The sequence below is a fragment of the Motacilla alba genome, chromosome 4 (genome assembly GCF_015832195.1).
Source record: "Motacilla alba alba isolate MOTALB_02 chromosome 4, Motacilla_alba_V1.0_pri, whole genome shotgun sequence".
Lineage (NCBI taxonomy): Eukaryota > Metazoa > Chordata > Aves > Passeriformes > Motacillidae > Motacilla > Motacilla alba.
Genome location: NC_052019.1, coordinates 52,404,762 through 52,423,076, shown reverse-complemented (window position 1 = coordinate 52,423,076; position 18,315 = coordinate 52,404,762). Strand labels below are relative to the sequence as shown.

The window sequence follows — 18,315 nt, the reverse complement described above, 5'->3', positions numbered from 1 at the left end:
TCAACAGATTTATCTTTATTTTGTATTTCAAGTATATCTTTTAACAAAACAATGATTAGTTTCTCCAAGGATACAAGAGACATTAAAGGTCTGTCAAAGAATGGTTTTGGCATAAGTCCAGTGTAAGGCACAGGCCTGGAATTTTGGTTAATAATAAATGTTGGGACAGTGTCCACAACTTCACGAAGTTTAACCTGTGAGGAGTGAGTAGCCATGTGTCACATTTTCAGCTGACACCATGGTATCCATCCCTGGGACACAGAATAGCCTTAGGCAGATCCTCTTGGAAGAGGTCTCCTGAGGCCACCCAGGTACTCAGATTAGTGCTGCATCATCTAGCAAAGAGGTCACTTTGCCAGTTGTTGCCTTAGATAATGAAGAGGGAACTTGAATTTTCAGCACCATTCACTCAACTGGGTGCCATAATATGGACTGGGTTATACTCACAGGAATATATTTTTTAAAATTTTCTCTCTCCCAAGTAAGTTTCCACCTTCTGTGTGCGTACAATCAGTTGCCTTGGTTGACTTTTAGTCACTTTGTTACGATGCTAAGTTAAAGGTGAGTAACTGGAATTAATGAAGTTTGTGTCCCTCCTGCATGTTCTTCCAGCACAGAAAATAACAGTGTCCTTCTGACCTGCCCAAGCCCATAAAAGAAACTATTTTTTTGTTTCCCCCCCCTATTTTCAGTGTCTGTGCAACAGTTGTACAACCAGCCATCTGATTCTTGCTATTAGAAGGGTTGAGGACTGTGCTTGCTCAGTTGTTTGATCAGTGGAAGTACAAATGAGATATCAGTGGTCAGCTATTCACTAGTTCTTATTCCTCTTTTGGGATTTAATGCTTTTAAGACCCCATCTCTCAATAAGATTTAGCTGAAATTGAGCAATGTTGTGCCCAGATACCAGGGTGCACTTTTTTTTTTTTTTTTTGAATGCCACTTTAAATGCACATATTGAAGTCTGTTCAACATTCTAAGTCAGATTCAGTTGTTGAGTCTCCCTATGCCTGGAAGACCACTAAGATATTACACTTAGAAAGAAATGGGCTGCTCAGCTCAGATAAAGGTGTAAGAGGTGAGAAAATCTAACTTCCTAATTTTCATGCTGAGGTAATCAAACTTTGCTCTGTTTGCATCGGGGCACTGACAAGTACACTGCAGTGCCTATATTTTTTAAGGAAATGGTGTTCCTATAACCCAGAATGGGTTGTAAATTACTTATTTGAAGTGGAATAGTTGCTCTAATAAAAAAATAAAGAGGTTTTTAATATTAAAAGTCTAGTAGAAATGGTAAAAGAAACTAAAAAATAGGGCAGAGAGCATTACTTAATCTTTCATTTTCGGTCAATTTTCAAACCAGGAAACATTTTCCTTTGCAATTCAAGTAAAATGAATGGAGGTAAAACCAGGAAAAAGTTAAGTGCGTTCACAGCATTTAGTAGAAATAAAAATAATATAAAATGTAACAGTTTCTGTTATTTCTCCTTGGCTCACTCCAAGAGAGAGCACTGTTGTTCCAGTTGTAATGTGAATGACTGGTTTTACAAGCCATAACCCTCTCTGAGTACTGTCAGTCAATAATATTGGCTTTTGATGATGGGATGGTGCATTTCCCTTGGCAACATGATAATAACCTTTCCCACATCCTTGCTATAGAGAAGGAGATTGAAAAAGAAATTCCATTCTGTGGTTTGGAAAGCACAGGTGTAACAAAGCAGGGCCCTATAAACTGCCTCTCTTTGGGACAGTTGAAGATCTCTGAGCTAATGAGCTCTTATATTAGACTGTGAAATGAAACCAAGCCTGGGTTCTCAATCATACCTGGTTTTATACCAAGAAAGAGGGCTGTCCTTCCTTGGATTTTAACAATTTGCCTTCAAAAGAAACTCTGCATTTCTGCATAAGGAAAGAATGCAAATCCTGCCACCATACTCTTCTTGTATATCCAACTTCACCAAAGCCAGATGCCTGTCATTTTCAGTCCCACAGGATATGTGCTGGAAAAATATGGAGAACCTAAGCTTGTACAAAACCATTTTAATGTTTTGAATTTAATCTAATGAAAGTTAGAAACCAGATTTCCCTGGAAGTACTTGTAAGTTGCATTTCAGCTCTGCTAACACCAATCTCAGCTACCATTTTCCCAATATATTGCACATGCTGTGACTTGTAGCAGAAAGATGCAAATCATGTAAGACCCTGCTCAGGAATGTTTGGAGCAAGATATTTTCCAGTGTAGCAAGAGATAGACCCCCTGAGTCCATCATATACTGTTACTTTAACTGAATCATTGTGCTTTTCTTACATCAAGACTTGAAAAGTGTATCACTGATATCCTGCAAAAGGATTAGACAACAATTGGGTAAGAAAAAAGGTAGCCAACTCCATAGCCGTTGAATCCAAAAAGAAACTACGAGAAAATTACCAGATGAACATACAGTTAATGCCATTCAGCAACCTTTCTTCCCTAAGTGTTGTAAATAGTAGATTTGTTTTTCTTGAGGAAAGGGGCTACTTTGCGCAGCAGTCAGTACAGCCAATTTTCTGTGCGGCTTTGGATTCCTTCTCCCTGTGGAGTTAGCAGCACACAGATGTTCAGAGCAGTCTTCCTTAGCTGTGCTCTTCAAAATCATAGAAGAAAATCCAGTTCAGCCATGTACACTACAACCATTTTTGATAAAGCCATCATAGGCCTTTGTTTTTAATGAGGGTTATTTTCAGCTTTCAGTCCTCTACTGTTTTCCATGTGGTTAGAAAAGGAAGATCTTTTCCTGTGTTGTATAAAAAGTTTATTTCTCCTCTCAGAAAAGAACATCATCTTTGCTGGTGGTTTTGCACTTAAACTTTCAAGTAGGTAGGATCTTCTTTTGAAGAGAAGTTTTTTCTTCTGTCTCGTTATAATATTTCTTGAAAAATTAGGTCTTTGTCTTATGGGGAAAAGTTATGTCACAATTTAAATATTCCAGAACTAAGAATTTGGAATATAATTGAGCAGAATGGTATTTGCCATGCAACCTTAAGTGTTATTCTATGTTATAACAGCAGAACTGTGGTTGGCTCAAATGTGAGTGACTTTTAATTATGAGTACTTATATCCGCTCTCATTAGCTGGAATTAAAAATAATCCTGCCTTTCATTTAGAAGATAAGTGAAGGAGTGGGTATTTCTAAAAGGTCAACTCAGCAAGCAATGTCTCATCCATTTTTTAGAACCTGTTCTTTTCTCCTTCTCATTATCCTGTGTTTTATTATAATAGTATTTTATTATTTTTAAATTATTTTAAAATATAGTGACAGTCCTTTAAGAAGAGATCTATGACAGCCATTTAGTACTTCAAATATCTAATATTAGCTAATTATACATTATCTGTTGTAATGAGCATCAGTCTCACTGGTTATTAGTCACAGCCAAGTTGTAAATAATAACCATAATAGTAATTTATTGTAGAGACGTTTAATTGTGTCTCAATTCTGATTAATCTCAACCATGCTTTACTAATTGGCATTAAATGAAAGAAAAAAAATCCTCCATTATTTCCTTTCTCCTTTGAGGGAGCTGAGACTTTTCTTCAGTATTTATTATCCTACTGTGTTCTGACTTATGTAATTAATACCCTTGATGCAAATTCCTTCAGTAAGAAAACAGTTGTGCCAGGTCAAGTAGCAAAAGCTGACAGTCCTCTGTAGTGTTACCACTGCTGTAGGTTTAGTAAAATGTAATCTATACTAAATTATGTCTATACTTAAAGTTTTACTATTCATCCTGCAGCTTTACAGGCTCTGGAAATGCAAATCAGCACAGTTCATGAATGGGCATGAGCTCTGGCAGCTCCTGATATTTGTGCCTAGAATTAGCAAGAGATAAATTATCCATTTGGTCTGTAATCACAGTTTAATTTTACTGCAGATATTTGGAATAATCAATATGAAAGGCACAATAATGAATGCTGTTTAGCCCAGGGAACTCATCTTTCAGAGTGGGACTTTGTATTTCTAGATGTAGAATGAGATCTTTTCTTATCTTACTCAGCAGTGATGACAGCAAGCTGGGCCTGTAGTTCCAAAAGCTTCCTATGCCATTTGACACAGCCAGCTTATTTACCCTCTTTACCTTAAATGCACTATTTCCAATATTCTAAGTATTTGCTGACACTTCCTTAAATGAGATGATTTTGATGTGTTTCTTTGTGTTCAAAATGGACTCTGAAATAATCACACAGGCCTTTTGACCCCATGGCAGATAGCGCAGGCTCGAGTTCAGTGATGCTCTCCAGTGGGCTGGAGGCCTCATTAGCTCTCGTCCCTCTCTTTCCACCCTCCAGCTGAATTTCTGCTTCTGCTGAGAAGCATCTGAAGCCTTTGTGGTTTTGGTTTTTTGTTTGTTTTGGAGATGTTTTTGATATTTCTAGTAAAATGAATAGAGTTGTAGAAGTATGAGTCACACAACCCCACCTTTACTCTTCTGCTGTCTCAGTCTCCATCCAATTTTAGACCAGTCTGTCACCATTCTTCACTGGTTTAATCGATTCCTCCCACTCTTAATTGTTCTCTCCTGTGTCATTATTTCCTTTCTTTATGACTCCTGTGCTAGTATAGCACAGACTGTTAAAAGTCCATCATCACAGCAGCTTTCTGCCTTCGGTGCAAGCCTTCCATTTTGTCATTTCTCAAAAAGATTTATACATCTGATTGGTTTCACCGTCTTTATCATCACAGGATATGAGATCTTGAACAGCACTGAATTTGTTCTGACGGGAGGAGTATGAAGTAGCTATTATGGGCCCTGTTACAAGAAGTTTCTGTGCATTTATTCACTGTCATTTCCTTTTTCTCAGTAACTCTCTGCACATTTTTCCTAAGAAAAAGAGCTCTGCCAGCAAGTCTGTCAGAATAGAACCACATCACCTGTTTCATGAGTAAATGAAACATTTTTTTATTCTGGGGAGTGTAGGTACATCGGTAGTTTCCCAGTATCACTGATATATTTGATAAATACTACCATATTTACGAATGACTAAAAGGATCAGCATTGAGACTGGGAACTACACATGCATTGTCTGATTTCTTTCTGCCTCTATGCCTTGATCATAGTTCCCTTTCTTTCCAAATTTTATGTACATGTATTTTTTAGTATATTCTCCTTTATTTTATTGAAGCTTTCATCACAGGATCACTGCTAGTTCAAAATTTCAAAATTAAAATTCCTATCTTAGGGAGAACTGATGCTTTAAATGCCATAAATTCATTATTTACTCAATGAGCCACATCTAGGAAAATTATTAATGTATGTCTTATTAAAATCTTCAAAAGCAACCAGAAACACAAGTGATGCTTCAACAAAGGCATGCATAAGGATCATCATTACTTTTTCTTCAGTTAATAGGGTTTCCAGCAAAACTTTACCCTTGCAGTGCTGATTATATAAAATGTTAATACTGGGTTCATTCAGGTTTCTTCCTTCAGGCAGACACAGGCTCACACAATGAATTCTGATGCATATCTACAAAGAAAGCTTTTCCTGCTGAGTACTCTATATCCAAGATGTAAAAGTCATAAAACTTGTAATATTATAGGTTGCTGACAAGATTTTATCACTAAGACTATGAAAAAAGATTTACTTGAAACTCCATGGGAGGATTCTGATACACCCAGTAAGAGCACTTAAAGTGCTAATCTAATCATCTCAATACAGACAGTAAATCCTCCTAATTTCCCTTGTCATGGGACTGATAGGCATAAGGAAATCTGGGGGAGTGCATGGGTGTGCTCAGGAATCCATTCAGTGCGGGCAGCTCAGGGTGCAGCTGCAGGTTCAGCTCTGGGGGCAAGAGCCTGAGCCCCAGGCAAGAGGCAGAACAAAGGTCCAGGTGCCCGTGGCCCTGCCAGGGGACTGGGCACTCAGGAGCTGGTGACTCCACACTTCCCTGCACTTAGACTGTGAGGGTGTAAAAGCCCAGGATTTTTTTGTTTGGGGCTGCTCCTCGGAGGCACCAATTGAGCTGTGATTTGTTATTTCATTACTGCACCATGATTAAATGATATTAAGGATCATTGGAAGTCTGAGAGTGCTCTGGGAAACCTGGTGTAACTGTGTAAGTGGAGAGGGAGTGGCTGCAAAAGGTCCAAGTCCCAGCTCAGGTGCTGCCAGAGGGGCTCCTGGATGGTCAGACAGGGAGGTTTCCTGATCAGGCATTTGTAAAATATGATGCATGGTTTTTTCTGTTTGTTGGGAGGTTTTTGTGTTTTGGTGTTTTGTTTTTTGGTTTTTGGTTTGTTTGTTTTTTTGTTTTTTTTTTAGTGAGCAGACTCATTTTAATGAGTTTGGAATAAAATTTCATCTAAATCAATATCAGAGTGCCCACTGATTATAGTGTCATCAGGCCATGGATGGCATGGATTATGTCAGAGGCATCAATTACTTTAGAAGTGAAAATGTTCATCTGTGTTTGACCATTTTAACCCCATCAATTATTTTAAAGGTGAAAATGTAAATCAATTTTGACTATTACAAGCCAAGAGTACTTTCTGCAGTTGTTGTAAATGGGATAAAATTCAAGTGCTTTCATCAATTATGTTCAATATAGTGAAAATGTAGAACTGTTTGCAATGCAGGAGTTTATTTAATAATAATTATTCACTCTCCAGCATGTGTTACAGCAATGAATGTTTTCTTCCTAGGATAAATTAAACTGGGGACTTGAAAATGGGTTTTGTACATCTCAGATGTGTATTCTCACTGTAGCAGGTCCTCTCTCTCCCTTTCTGGCCAAGAACTGCTGTTTTTTCATCCAAAAAGCCTCTGAAAATCATAGGTGTGGAAACTTGACGTGTTTTTGACAAAAAGTTTTGACTTAGTGAAATTAATGAGTTCAAATTGAAAACATCTGATCCTTGACTTTTCTATTAGAACATGTATAAACAACTTGCACAGTGCTGTTAATGTTAATGACCCAGCCATGTTTTCAAACATAATCCATTACAGTAAGAAATTGAGGGTTGGCATGTTGAAATCCTTATCAAGGTAAATGTCTCAAAAGTACGCCACCAAAAAATAACTGACTGACTTTGAAAATGTTCGCTGAGAGTTTAAAGAGGCAGATATTTTTGGGAGCAATTTAAACAGCCATTAACTGAAATTAAAGGCAAGATCTAATTGCTGACACACAGACACCTTGTGCCACTTCTGAAAGCTCTATCCTGCCTTTCCTCTGGCTAACTTTCTAGCAGAGCCAATTATTGACAGGTGATGAAAGCTGTTTTGCTGTAGTTTGATTTTTGTTGTCCCCCTGTTTTCTTTTCCATTTATGTTTGTGACTTGGTCATGCTCTGTCTCTTGGTAAGTTATAAACTCCTTTGTGAGCCACTTGTTTATAATGAGCTTTGTAGTTTTACTGAAGAATGTGGCTTGTCTGGAAGGCTTTGATGGCCTGATGCAATGGTGACTTAACATTGTTAGGTAGGGTCTTCTGAAGTGCTGTTCCTGTTTCCACCAACCTTTGCATTTTTGTATAACGTTAAAGCTAATTATGTGTGAAAAAAAAAATTCCCCCTGTATTTAAAGGATATAACATCATTATGGTAGTACTGGGGTAAAGTCCTTGGTATTGAAAGGTGTAGTATACTCTGATTTTAAGTCATGGCATGTGCATTCAGTTTATTCTCTGCCCTTCTCCTTGCTCCTGGTATAGTTCAATACTTGGATTATGGGTAGTGAAATATATTTGTGTACTTAAAGCGACTTTTTAATGCCTTACCATTTTTTTAAGAAACATAACTTTTCTTCCACTTTTTTGGCACACATTTTTAAAAAACAAGACAGGTGAAAGGATATCTTTGTTGATTGAAATTTTCTCAAATGTGGCTGTATGAACTGGTTCCTAACAGTAGTCCAGAAGAGTTATGTCTCTTCATGTTTATAGAAAAAGAAATCTATTTATTCAGGCTTCTTCATTTGGCAGAGATTTTAATAAGAGTCCTGAAAGGCATTGGGGATAGAGATGATGGAAAGTGTCAGTTTTAATTATTATTTAAAAGGTTGGAAACTCATTCTTAGGGCTGTGGGCTTGTTGCATTGTTGTCATGGGGAGCACCTATAAGAAAATGCCTACTGTGAGTATCTCACAGATAACTTTGACAATTCAAGAAAAACTTCTAAGTTTTAGACAATTTAAATTTTAAAAATATTTAGTAACAAATGGATGAGGACACGATTAGCTTAAAAATTTTTGGTAAGGAAAAAGAGCATGACCTTTGTGGTTGAAGAAGTTGATAGTGGGAGGGGGGAAAAGCCCATAAACAGACTTTATCACTTCATTTTGTCATAGTGAATAATGAAGTAAATATTCAGCAGGTTTTTTTTGGATTTGACATTTTCAAGCAGGGCTGAATGCTATAAATGCGAAGGAATACCAAATTTTTGATTTGGATAGTATTTGCTAAGCATTTCAAACTTGTACAGCTATGTGGTACACTGATAGCTTTGTGATAATTGTATCATTAGAGTTCTGAAAGATTAAATTAAGATTAAGGAGGGTGCAGTAGAAAAAAGTTTTCTTTAGGTGCATATCTGATTACCTTTTGTTGTAATCATTACATTTGTGTATGTTGTCAGTAACCAAGAAAGGAATGAACAAACACAACTGATTATTTGGGGTTTTTCTGCACAGTTTCATATTTAAGTGAAAGGGCGAAGCACATCATCCTCCACATACATGACAGTGCAGAGTAATATTTATTTCTGGTTCTTCAAATACGTTGCCAGTTTATTTCAATAAGTCAGTAAAAAGAGGTGAAGTTTGGGGTGGGGGGGGAATGTTTAACTACAGCTGAACCAAGGGAAAATTTTGGAATGAAGATAAAATAGTTTTTACAAACAACATGAAACAAAGATGTTTCCTGAAGTTTTCTGTTTACTGTTCATTAAAATACCTAAAGCCTTACCATTTTCATAGGCTGGTATGTCTGCATCAAATTTAAAATGCTTAGGAAACATAGACCAACTGGAAATCTGCAGGGTAAAACAATGTGTCATAGAAAAACAGCTGCAATGGAAACCAAGAAAAAAGAGAAATAAGAAAACTGGTGACACTGAAGTTTATTTTAAACTAGTTTGGCACTAGTTTGGCCCATGTTACAGAATATAGGAGATTCACAAACACAAATTAAAATTTTTTTACCACTATGAAAGTAAAAGTTTAAAGATATTAAATATTGCTTTCATTCTGGTGTTGCAGATGTGAAGTAGGATGAAAACGGGATACTCTGTGAGAGGGGAACTTGGACTATAAAGTTGACTTACCAGTATTTTTCAAGGATTGTTTGGATTCCTCTAGGTCGGTTTTCTTTGATCAAATCTTGAGTATCTTTGGATAGAAATGTTCCTGCAGTTACAAACTTAATAGGCTGGGGCTGGCATCTTTGTGCAGGCAGTTCTGGGTTTGCTGCTTTGTCCATAGTGAGCTCTGCTCACTGACCAGCACTGGGAGGAGGGGTTTTGTCCAACCTGACCACTTAAATGAGAGTTGTCATATCAATACACAATTAAATTTGGACAAGAAACAGTTTTCCTGTACCATGTAAATTCCACATATTTCTGGACACTCTTGAGCCTGGTATGAAAAAATCAGATCATAATCTGTGTAATTTGGTCACCCTGGCTCTAAGGAGGCAAGCCTTTAGCTGTGATAGTATTTGTCAGAATTGGAAATGGCCAGAATGGCACTTATGGCTTCTTGTATCTTCATTATTTTGCTTTAGGCTTTGCTGTATTCCTGAGGATGATCTTTCAATTGCATGTTTGGTATTTATTGCCATGTTTTTGATATTTATTGCCATGTTTATAAACATTTTGAATGACTAATATATATGGGCTTTTAATTTATGAATTTTTTAAGCCTTTTGCTTTAGTCACCTTTTCTGAATGTCTTTATCCTTTCCTTCCATGACCACAGAATGGTTGATTCCAGTACTCTTCATTTCCATAATTATCCTTAGTGATGTGTGAGTATGAATGCAAATTCGTTAGCAAGATGATAATTCCTTATCATAACAAGAAAAAACCCACAGAAATAGCTGTCCATAAATTAAGTCAGCATTATATTGGGTTTAATCTATTTTATAAAGCGTTGTGCACCTCTTAGACAGAAAGAGGTCCTTAGAGTAAATGAAATTAATTGGGGAAAAATTAACAAATGTTATGAAGCTGTCATTTTTTTATGTGTCAGTACCACAGTCATATAAATGCTACTCACATGTTAACTAGATGTCTTCAGCATGCAAATTTGATGGGACTGATCATCATAAATATTAATTAATTCTGAGGTGCAGAGGCTTTTGCAAACACTAATCCTTGTAACACTCCTATAGGGTAGAGAGGTGTTATCTTCTTTTCACAGAAAGAGGCTTGAGCTATTTGTGTTGGTGATCCTGCCTGCTGTCCTGGTCTCAGGCTGGGGAAGCGATCCTGCTTTTCCTGACTTTAATTTACAGTTGTTAGTAATTGCTCACTGACCTGTGTCTTCCTCAAAGAGCTAATATTCCTACTCAGAAGAAGAATTCTGGAACTCCTTTGCTGCCACACTGGGAAGTGAAGTCCACTCTGCAAACAAATTTCCCCATTCACGGTCTGGTGTAGGGAAAGATAACTTCTCTTTAAATAAAGAAGGGGCATCTGAGGAATATTTGTTATGTTTTAAGATAGCTTTCATTTCATTGCAGCATTAAACAGAAAAGTCACAGGTATTGTGTGATGCTTCAGTTCTCTATAGTATAATGAATTTTTTTTTAGAGGAATGGAAAGATAACATGAAAAATAGTTTGTATGTACAAACACACAATAGTTTGTATACACAAAGACACACCCTATTGTTTGCTGGGAAATGTAGAGTGCTAACTACTCCTTTGTATAGTTCTTTATTTTCTATCTATAGAGTCCTTCTCATCTCATAAGGAAATTAGTTTTCTTTTTTTTTTTTTTTTGTTTTTTTCTGTTTTATGTTTTTTCCCACTGGATGTCTGTACACCAAAGGCTTTAAGTATGGAAACATCAAGAGCAGAGTAAGAAAATTTAGTGGCTCTTCTGGCACAAGGAGATGAGGTGTAAGAGTCCATCATTATTCAACCCCTCTTCTCATGTATTCATACATTTATTTTGTGGCTTATGGAAATGATAATTAATTGTACATAAGAATGTCCTGCACACCTTTATGAATCATTGAAAGTAGGAGTGCAAGCAGGCTTTGTGGATGCAGTTACTTTGAAAGAGTATTCCCTGAAGGGTCCAAAAAGGCAAAACTGAATCTAAGCAGGTACAAGTGCACCAGGGAAGAGTTGTAATTTAAATTGGCTTATGATAGTGATTTAAAGGACATCAGTTATTTTTCTGTGATGCATCTACATTTCACTGCCCAATTGCAGCAGCTTCATCCCTTCTGGCTCTATTGGCAGTTTAAAAAATGCCATTTTTTAAGGATGTGAAGGATCACATCCTTCACATCCTTGTGTGGAGGATGTGAACTGGAGTGCAGCTGATGATACTGTCAGGTGCCTTTGTGCCTCTGACTGTGGATGGTTTGTCACAAGAAAGGTAAGGAAGGTAGCTGCTAGCAAAGGTGGCATTTACTGGCAGAGAAGGAGGTAGTCAAGAAACAGTCACTTGATTTAAAGAAAAGGTCAGAAGCAAATGAAGCACCTGCTCTGTGTGTCTGGTGATTCTTGAGGGTCTTGTGTGCCAGAGGTATGGGCCTTATCTATTTCACCCAGCAAGAGTGAAAGGGGGCCTGAGCCCTCTAGTTCCAGGCTTTCTGAAATGTCTAATTAAAAATGGGTGAATGGCTGGACAGATGGATGAATCAGATGGACCATGCCACTTGTGGTCTTGTTAATGAAGGATTGACTCTTCCTCAGGTCGATTCCAAAGCATCCTGTGTGCACACAGAGGACTGACCTATAGTTCAGTCCAGTGACTGAAGTATTAATTGAAACTACCATTCTAATCAATGGGACTGATATTCTTTGTACCTGCATTAGCCTAAAAGCAGAATAACACATAAGAGATACTTGTAACCTGACTTTTCTGCATTCCAAAACTTAAAGTGCTGCTAGGGAAATTCATCAAAGGGTTCATCTAAAAAGATTTCCCTGCTGGAAGAGATTTCCCCTACATAAGCTGTGCTGTCTTACTTTTTGTACTTTTCAGTCCTACCGGGCTTATCAGTTTTGGGGTTTTTGGTTTTCTTTTCCAGTTGAGATGTAGTTTTCATAAGGTGAAATTAGGCTTAAGAATTCCTAAAGGAACTTGGGTTAGAAAGTTCTGTTCCTTTAAATGAATCAAGTAACACCTTCATTTCTTGGTATGTGGCTGTCAAGAGGAAGAAACCCACCTGACTGTCGCTCTGTGGCTCATGCAACATTATGCTGAGGAGCAAAACAGAGCATTTAACAGCAAAACCAAAATGTTTACAACAAAGATGTTTAAAGAACTGGCCAGTTGTTAAGTTCAATCAACAAAAGTCATCTTTCTTTGCCGTGCAAGAGTTCAGTTTATCAAGCAGCTCTTTGCATTTGGTTGCATGGTGATCTCTTTTTTTTTCTTTTTTTTTTCTTTTTTTTTTGTTCTTGTTGTTGTTTGTTTCCTTTCTTAAATAACAGCATGTTCATAATTTTGTCTTCTTGAGTCAGTTTTGTCTCTGTGATATCAACTCTTACAAAACAATACTACTGCACAAAACATCACATATCTAACACCAGAAAAATCTCTTCCCTGTAAGTCGTTTACCTAAGAGATGGTTCAAATACAGTCTGTGACGTGTCAGTTAATTCTAATCCTGTTCTTAAATACAAATCCTTCTGTGTTACATGATGGAAACCCTGCTAATATGAATAGTGGATTCCTCTTGTGTCATTGCAAAAAGATGTGGAAAAGATGAGCATCATGGGAAATATTACTGTGTCAAACAAGCTTCTTGTAGATTGACTCTTTGACAGTCCTTTAGGCTATTGAATTTTTAAAAGTAAGGATTTGGAGGCTTGTTGGGATTTTTACAGAGAGCTGATTGTGTGATTAGGAAATACAGCAGCACAGCTTGGTCCCCAGTGGTGTTATTAGGAGCGTCTTGAGGATTAGGTTGATCGCCCCTTGTTACTCTGTTGATCAAAAAAGAACTCTCAATGCTCTTGGCAAATGGTGATCACCTCTTCTGATGTTACATCCATTTGGCATCAAAATCAGTGTTTACAGGTATCATGGTGATATAAACAAATGTAATTCAAAGAAATACAGAAATTGCTGACACTTACTTAAGCTACAACTTTAACTGTAAATTTATTTAAAAGCACTGTAAGAGTCTAATTGGTAAAATGACTACAAAATAGATTTTAAAAGATCTGAACTCCCAGTCACTTACCTAAGAATATGACAATGTTGCAGCCTTAGCAGAATGATTTTCTTGTAAGGATCATATTGTTTGTATGACAGCTGTCATCTCACTGAGTCTGTGTAACACTGGATTCTTGGTACTTGAGCAAGGATCCACAGTTTTGTAAAAGGCCCATGCAGTTTTCCCACGGAGGTGGAATATTGCTGCTTTCTTTGCTTAATTTTAGAGTTGTGTGAAAAATGCTGTGAACACATAAATATGAGAGGATCATGGATCAATTATAATTTCAAGAGAAAGAGAAGGAGAAGATTTGGTAATACAGAATAGAATTTCATAATCCAATATGACCTTGTTTTAACAAAAGAAAGTTGTTCAAAGAAGGGATGGAAATTACATCTGTGTAGCAGATGACCTACAGAATAAATTGTATGCTTGTCAATCTTTATTAAATGTGTGAAATTCTGAAGAGTATTCAAAAAAGCGCTGCAACAATGCATGTACCGTGCAGATAGGGTGCCACACTTTTGTGCAGACATGTTGTTGGGTGGCTTTCTCAAAGTCATAAACCCCCCAGGAAATGTGAACCTCTTTGGTTCTTTTGTGTAACAAGTTTATTACTATTTTTTTCAACTAAAAAAAAACCAAAACCAAAACCATGAGATTTTTCTAATTTAAAGTAAAAGCAGTGAGCAGAGAAGAGTACAGCATGGAGCTGTGACTTTAATAAAAACCTTGTCAGTGACAAATGCAGATCTCATGATCTTCCATTTTTTTACCTGGTGCTTCTCTGGCTTAATGTCTTTTCCAAACCGGTATAGTGATAGGCTTCCAGAAGTAGTCACATTGCAGCCTTGCTTCTCTTTTGTCATCCCAATTGTATGAGAGATCTCTGTTTAGGTTTTACTCTGCCTGCTTGCTTACAGATGGGAAATGAGCTGAGGTTGAGCAAAGGGCAGTGAGACCTTGTCTCTTGGCACAGAACCTGCTGATTCTGATTAAATATTAATTGCACACTATAAGATCAAAGTTACTTTCACTAAGTTCTATAATTAGTTTAATAAAAACAAAAACAAAAGCCAGCCAAGCCCAAAAACCATGACAACTTTTTCTTTATGTGACAAGCTAGAGCCAAGTTACCTGAGTGAAACAGCTTTCAGTAAATCTGTGGGTGACCATGATCTGGTCTGATCAAGAACATGGAAGCATACAGCTTGAACTAGAATATGCTCCCACTGGAAGGATAACCAATGGAAATCAAAGATGCCTGGAATGAGGGTGTAGTTTCCCACATGGTGGTGGTTTGGTACATAGAGAAGCTCCACAAGACTTAGCCAAGATGTGTTACGGGCAATAGGAGTGAAATAGAGAATGCCATTTCTCATGACTGAGTGCTGGTTTTGGCTGGGGTACAGTTAGTTTTCTTCCCAGTGGCTGGCATGTGGCTGTGTTTTGGATTTGTGCTGAACACAGGGATGATAATACAGAGATGTTTGTGTTATTGCTGAGCAGGACTTAGACACAGCCAGGTCCTTTTCTGGTTTCTGTACTGGCAGGGAATTTAGGGGTGTGTGGGAGGTGGGAGGAGACAGAGCCAGGCCAGGTGACCCAAACTGACCAAAGGGATATTCCAGACCATGTGACATCATGCTCAGTGTATAGAGTTGGGGGGAAAGGAGAACAGGGAGGAAATTTGGAGTGATGGTGTTTGTCTTTTTAAATAACTGTTACCTGTGATGGGGCCCAGCTGTCCTGGAGGTGGCTGAGCACCTTCATTGGAAGCACTGAATGAATTCCTTGTTTTTCTTTGCCTGTGTGTGTGGCTTTTGCTTTCTCTAATAAACTGGTGTTTTTTTCAACCCATGAATTTTATAGCTTTTACCCTTGTGATCCTCTCTTTGGTCCTGCTGGTGAGGGACTGAGTGACTGACTGTGTGTGTTTGGTTGCTTGTTGGTTTTTTTGTTATCTAGGGTTCTAACAGTTGCTGGCTGGGGTAAATTCAGCAACACACAGGTTGCTCTTGTCACAGAGAAAATTCAGTTTAATAATAGAATGTAGAAGGTAGTGGAGTGTTATGGGAGATGCTGAAGCCCGGCCTGCAGAGCAAGATAACTCCCATGGCAAAGGGGCAGCTAAGAAAACTCAAAAGTTTCCTCTATTTGAAAAGTTACATGTTTTTGTCTCAATCCTGGCAGACCTTCTGAGCTGTGTGAGTTAAAGACCATTTAGATTTCATGGAGTTTCAAGCAAGTTTTGTATAAAGTGTATTTAATATGAGGTTTACTAGCAGGCTCCCTGGGGAAGTGATTTCACCCTGCTACCTACCCACCCACAGATACAGGTGTACATTTCTTACAGACGTACTTACTGTAAACATGCTGTCAATTTCTAGGTTGCCTTTTTTTTTTTTTTTAATTACAGCTGCTGTTGTTCAGAGCTGCATCTCTGTAGCTCTCAACAGCAGCCTACTCATCCTCTTTCTCCTTTGTTTCGTGAGAAAAAAAGGCATTAAAAGAAAATGGGAGGAAAAGTAAATCAAATTTCAATCAAAGGTTCTTATCAAGAGCCCCAGGAGAAGAAAGGGTTGAATCTACCTGTGATTTTCCAAAAAGAATGCTGGATTTTCTTTCTCTCTCTGGGTATACAAAAGGCAGGAGATTGAAGGGGTGGGAATTTCCATTTGTGAATTACAAAAATGTGTTTAAATTGCAACTAGTGCAAGCTTTGTGCTATATTAGTAGTTTATTTATAGAGAAAGATGGCCTTGGGTTTAAGGTACAGAATTGAAAATCGGAGGACATGGAACTTCTGGCCCAGAAACAGCATATCTTCCTGGGGGAAATAATGTAGGTGATTTAAATTCTATCTGCAGAACTGCCAGAGTACATTTATTCTTTTTAGTGGCATAGTCAGACTAATTTTGTTAAACCTTTTAAGTGCACAGAAGGCAGCCATGGTATATGTGCAAAATGCTGGTTCTTGCAAGTGTTGTAGATGCCAAAATGCATAGGAATAGGGCAGTGAACATGATCCTGGATGCTGCATTCTGAAAACCTGGGAGAGCTGATTGCTAATGGGAATATTCATTCCACTAAATAGTCCACACTGACTGTTTGCCTTTATGAATGCTATGATTTAATTACTGCTTTTTGGCATGTTTGAGGATGTTTCCTTGAGCTGGTAAGATTAAATCTGGTATCCATGAAAGGAATGGGCAATATCTTGCCTATTATAACTATCTCTAATGCTATGTTCTAATTAGTTTTTTTTCTATTATGAACATAACAGAGCTTCAGAAAGGTTGACATTTTACATTACAGGAAACATGTTAAAATTACCTTGCTCTAGTGTTTGTTAATCTCATGCATATGATGAGATTAAAAAACATTGTATTTGACAGTTTCAATGAAATTCAGGTTCCCCTCTAAGTCACATTGTCCCTAATAAATAAGTTTGGATCAAGAGAGCTGTCATAAAAAACTTAAGTTTGAATATATTTTGCAAATGGCTGCTGGTCTTAAAAGTTTGTTATTAAGTTCTGAGTAGTCATCTATTCCATTATATACATAATGTCATAAAGTTTAGGATAAGAATCTTTATCATTGAATTCTAAGCAATAATTCATTACTGATTATTCTCTTTTTTAAAGTCGTTTCTCCCTTCCCTCATATCACAAGAGGACCCAACCACTTCTTTCATGTTTAACAGATAATGAAATTGAAATTCAGATAATAATTAAAATGCCATTAAAAATAACTGGCTTTATCCCTCCATTTCTTGCCACACAGGTGGATGAGAGACTAGGAAAAGCTAGTGGAGTAAACATGTCATGTAATTATAACTATGACATTACTGTTTCATCTTTCCAGTTAATAAATTTAAAAAGAAAACTACTCAAAGCCATGAGATTTGGTCCTATTTGTTTTGGTAGAAAATAAGCTCAGAGATGATTTTTCACTCATAAGGGAAAGCAAGCTATAATTTCTGAATGAAAAGCAAGAATACAATTTCAGTAGACACTGCCCATGAAGAGAGATTTATGTTCAAATTGTTACAGCACTAATTTCTTACTCCTAAATATATCCATCAATTTTTTGTAGCTATTAGAGTATGATAGCAATGTTTCAATTAGCTGAAGTTAAATTTTAGCAAAGCAATTAACAGAATGGAGATAAAAGAAAACTTTAAACACCATAATGGAAAGATTACAGGTGCCATGTGATCGTACACCTCATAAAGCATGAACATTTTTTGAGAACAGCAGAAACATAAGTCGTAGGAAAAATACATGGCAAAGAGTAGTAGAAGATAGCCAAATGAAGGGTAGCCACCAAATGGCTGATGGACCATACCCTGCCTTCAGGAAGAGAAGTCAAGGGCTTGAAGCCTCCTCTACCTTGTTGACCAATCTGTATGAAAATGGCATGGCTTAGCAGTTTCATACTGCCAGCTTGTCCTGATGGACCCATGGGAGCAAGGTTAGTTTTCTGATGCAAAGCTTATACTGAAAAGTAGATGGCTTTCTACTGCTGAATTCCCATCTGTCTACACTCTTATTAAAGGAGCTGGAAGAGGCTGGTCAGAGCTGGGAGCTCCTGCCAAAGACTAGATTTGGAGAAGGGAGCAAGTATGATACTGCTGGATCGATTGGAGGACAGCATCCCTCACAATGGTAGAGGCACTTTTACTCTGGTTGTTTCTGTGGAAAAGGCCATGGCTGTGTAAGAGGATCATTGCAGATGGGATCTGTGCTAGCATGAGAATTTATTTACTCATGAGCAGAGGATTGAGAAGTATCTCTGTGGCTTCGCTGAGCTGCAGGTACTACCATTGGTGGGAGAGTACTTGCCACTGCTTTCTGCATTATTTAGAGTATGCCGCCTACTCGATATTCTGGGAAATGATAGGCTTTGCAAAATCCATCTGAATGGAAGTTGCC

At 37.6% G+C, this 18,315-nt stretch overlaps 1 protein-coding gene across 8 annotated transcripts in view; it reads left to right on the top strand.

Annotated features, from left to right (window-relative positions):
• CCSER1 (coiled-coil serine rich protein 1) overlaps positions 1 to 18,315 on the top strand; it is a 615,878-nt gene that overhangs the window by 294,880 nt on the left and 302,683 nt on the right. The gene's annotated exons all lie outside the window — the stretch shown is intronic.